General features: G+C 37.2%; 1 pseudogene; it reads left to right on the top strand.

Moving 5' to 3' along the window:
• The first annotated feature begins 540 nt into the window (after nucleotides 1–540).
• Nucleotides 541–2,494, top strand: LOC101662595 (annotated as a pseudogene).
• The last annotated feature ends 2,150 nt before the right edge of the window (nucleotides 2,495–4,644 follow it).

Genomic DNA, 4,644 nt, shown 5'->3' with positions numbered 1-4,644 from the left:
AACTATCTTACAAATTTCCTTGAGACCTATTATGTAGGATACATACCTGCATATGAGAAGAGACCTAAACGTCATGAATGGGGTCTGAGTCAACAAAAATAGGTTTCAAATGAAACCAGAATAACAAGTGCTTATGTCTTTGCAAAATAGATACAAAATAGATACATACATACAAAAAAATCATATTAAACTCGAATTTCACAACTGAACACAAGACCCTGTGTGTTTAGTATTCAAAAACAGCTTTAATTGGATCAATTAACCCATAAAATGTTGTTTTGAGATTTAATTTTGTATTTGATATTGCACAGCCTGCACATGTAAGGACACAGCTAAGAATTGTCTTCACAAAATTCACGGGAAATGTATATTATGAAAAACTATGCCGAGAATTTAAAACATTCATACGAAATTATTTTAGAATATCACAACAGGACCTTGTCTGAGGTACCACGAAGGAGAAGACAGTTTGGAAAGAGGCCCTTCTCAGAGCTCTCAAATGAATTCTGCTTAAATGTATGCTGAGACGTGGGTTGAAGAATGGTGAAGTCACTGGTGCTCTATGAAATCGGGGTGAGTTCAATGTCCAAAAAGCATGGGTGTTTACAAGTGGAGGACTTGCTTTACGGAGGGATAACACGAGGTTCAGCTGAGGCCCTCAGCTGCGAACATACGCATCAATTTGCCACGAAAAACACTCAAAAAACAAAGCTTGCTTGCGTCCTAATTAAAAAGGGTTGGTGATTAGCAGTAGCAACAACAGTAGGCACTATGTCATTGTCAACTGGTTCTGCGTAGACATTTCAGATGGAAAAATGAAGTTGTGAAAGTTGCCGTTGCATGGCTACTGAAGCTGTTGCTCGCAGCCCAGCTGCAGTCCGAGCGGAGCCTTCCATCGAAACGTTAAACAAGGGGAACCGAAATCCTGAAGCACTTAGCGGAAGGATCCGAATAGGAGTTGAAGCATGGTTTTATTAGTATCATCCTAAAGACAGCGCACAAACAAAGCAATGCTTACCAAATGGTGGAAATGGTCTAGTCCAGGCAAAACCATACAGGTCAAGAGCAAAATTCATGGCAACAGTGGTTTTGCCTGTTGACTTTCTGGAGGTCAAAGAACAATCACATGATTTTATTATGAGTGTGCTTTAAGAAAATTAGTGCAAACTGTAGCAGAAAAACACCCAGGAAAGAATCTTTCTCATCAGAGAACTGTTCTCCACCATGACACATCTCCTCTCATTCTTCTCAAGCAAGGAGAATTGTGTGTGTTTCCAAGAGACATCATTATGCATTCATCTTACAGCCCAGTTTTGGCTAATTCTACCTTATTTCCTAATCTTAAAAAACAAACAATCTTAAAGGGGCGCTCATTTTTCTTTAACCAAATCGGTAAAAAGCACTGCAATCGCATGGCTCACATCCTTTTGTACATGAGGAAGCTTGTCAGTAGCTTCTCGGTGAAATTCTAGCTTACATTATAAATTGCATGATTGAGCCACACAACGTTTTAAGGCAGCTGCTTCCAGCCATTCGTTGCGAAGCACTGGACTTCTTGGAACAAGGATTGGCATTCAGCTCCACAGAGTGATGGAACGCAGAAGAAGCGCTCTCTCGTCCTTACACGGACACCTATGCTTCCCCGAGAGACAAGGTGGTTTCAAGCCGTGTCTTTCAGACTGAAGATGAAGCTTATGATATTCTGATTATGGAGGAGACTCATAGTCACACTCATCACTGGAGAAGGTACGTGATGGTCCATTTTCAGTGCACAGTTGGCCGATACACAACACCTTTGATACTGATGATGTTCGCCCTTTTCCATTTGATGTCGTAGATGAAGACGTACAAGTTGGTCCTTGAAAATATTTGGATAGAGATCGTGAAATGCATTTGGAAGATCCAACTTTTGATAGCATTTACTTGACGGTGCCTTGTTGGCAATACTGAGATCGTTAGGAAAACAGATCATGTAATTTGGAAGGCTGCCGCACTTGTGCCTACAAAAAGGAGGAATCATCATATTTAGATAACTGAGTTTGGAGGGAGAATAAAGTGCACCATGACTTTGAGCCCAAATTTATCATTGAACTTCCATTTGGAATAAACAAAGCAAAGAACAGTCTGATGAGAGAGGCGGGTCAAAAGGAGAGAGGAATGGATCGGTTAAAGAGCAGAGCTCGCGGAAGCCTGCCAGCAGCTGGCTGGTAAAAAAAAGGGTGAAAAACTGGGGTTTGATTTGATTCTTTTATTGCAGGTACTAATTCAGCCACGTTCACAACATGAGCCTCCTGATCTTGTTGATAAATTGAATGACTTGAATAACTCAGTGTTCCGATGTTTTCCCAATAGAAAAGTTTGCTATCAAAGTCAACGAGATAAAAAAAAGGCAGACTCAGTGTTTTTAAAGGCCTTGAGTAACTCATTTTTGGGTAGCATTTTTCCTGTGGAGGTCAGGGCTGTTTTCTCACTGACCAGTTTTGTTGTGAGCTAAGGAAGAAGAACAAGGGAGAAAGCAAACCCGTGACACCATTTACATGAACACGTTCTTGAGCAGGAAAGAAGAGGCTGAAATGCTAGAAACAGAACCAGGAGAGGATGGCGATCTGGGGGGCGGGGGTGGGGAGTGAGGATGAGGAAGGATTTCTGAGCAACAGTGGTGCATTTCTCTTGAATAAGCAGCTTTAATCCCTAGGCATCCCACGGTTTCACAGGACAACTGGGTAACTACTAAGTCAATACAGGCAACACTAATAGTTTCTTCGATGAAATCTCACCCTCAAATTCCGCATTAAACACATTCCTCTTTAAATTCATTATTTTGAAGCATCTGAACTCTAACACCCAGTCGACATTTCTCTCTGTGTTCTTCATGAGTTATGTGCTGTCTTTTTATTACTGTGATCTAATTCACGTTTGACTTGAATTAGATGGCATCACTGTAGTAACAATTTCAGTAGTGCTTGGTTTTAGAAATGCATGTTTCCCACACATGAGATCGTTTTCATGCCACCTGGCATGCCTTTTGCGTAGACAGAGGATAGAGCAAACTAATGCAAGGCAAGAGGAGACAAAAGATGTGTACTACAGACAAGTGAAAAATCCTCTCATTGAACAATGATATCTATTTTACAGGAAACAAAATTTTGCCTTGAAATTTACACAGGGAAATTGTACATTACTTGCATGGCAATATTTCTCTGTATTTTCCCCCTAAAACATCTTTTATTCTTGAGGATTTTCAAGTTTTTTATATTGTCCACAGTTCTCGAAACACAGGATACCATCAGCAACTGAGAATGAATGCTCACTCAATTTGATCGCCGTGTGTTATCTACCCGAGGGCAATGAAAGTATGTGGTGAAACATAAACTACCCATAGTGCTTCAGAATATGGAATTCTAATTAGTATTCTGTCCATTGTAATTGTATATGGAAATTAATACATTGTATAGAACTTGTATATTGCAGTAAACTATTCTTAAGAAGACTTTTTTTGTTCTGGTATACATTCTTTACAGTGAAATGTTAATACATTATATCTCACTTATTTCAGCAAATCTGTGTATTTTTTGTATTTAAATACAGAAATGTACCTTATATTTTGAAATTTATTTGCAAACCTATATATATTTTTTTTTACATTCGGTGCAATATTTTATTCCCTACCTAGCTAAATATATAATGCCAGCTTGTCCGAAAGCTGTGGACATTTGTAATGTTATTCTCTTCTTTTTAAGTCAAGTGTTCACTGTGTATAAGATTTGTATTGTGTAGGGATTTATCTATCTGCAAAGTGAAGTTATGAATTAATTTATTACAAAATGCTCATACGGCTATTAACTCTGTTTATTTCTTTAAAAGCAAATAAACAACCCCAAAGAAAAGCCTGTAATATTAGACGTGTGTGCCTGGAAATAAATAAGGCACATAATCACACTTTGTATTTGAGAATTGTGCATAGTGCATATTTTATTTTTATTGAATGATCTGTTTCACAATCTCAAGGCAAGCATGAATACCATTAGGTTAAATGCTAAATAATAATAATAATCAGAGCACCACATTGAACAATTGATTACTATAAACTCTAGGCAAATATTTTGCTTCATATATGGATTTACAGGTTAGAAACTAATCATATAAGAAATTAACTATTGAGAAACACTTTAATTACTGAAATATTTCATATAATGGTAGAATTATACAGTAGAAAGACCAGCTATTAATGATCCATGTAGAAATAAATTCTAAATTTTCTTCACCTACTTCCTTTCAGGGCTTCCTAGAGAAAGTAATTTAATGCATCTGAGAATTATCATGTATAAAATAATTATGTATTATCTTCAGACTTATGAAAAATAAATAAATATAATCAAAGCCAAAATTTAAAATTATATGTAATAAGACAGTGGTGCACATACATGTAATTAGCAAAAAATTGGTACAAAATACTATTACAGCTGCTGTTTTCTGAAAATACCACATTTACAGGTTCTGCCGCCGGTCTTTTACCTTTTCTACCCTCAGTAACAACCTAAAACCCAGTGTTCATTCACTGATTAAGAGTACCATTGTTTGCTGTAAGAAATCAAAATGCCCAAGTTAATTTGCCAAATGCATGTTATTTTAATTTAATGTAAC

This window comes from Echinops telfairi, unplaced genomic scaffold (genome assembly GCF_000313985.2).
Source record: "Echinops telfairi isolate 266 unplaced genomic scaffold, ASM31398v2 ScPeMD7_25;HRSCAF=90, whole genome shotgun sequence".
In the NCBI taxonomy this organism is placed as follows: domain Eukaryota; kingdom Metazoa; phylum Chordata; class Mammalia; order Afrosoricida; family Tenrecidae; genus Echinops; species Echinops telfairi.
The sequence above is the reverse complement of the archived record's forward strand: the minus strand, read 5'-3'. Positions and strand labels throughout refer to the sequence as shown.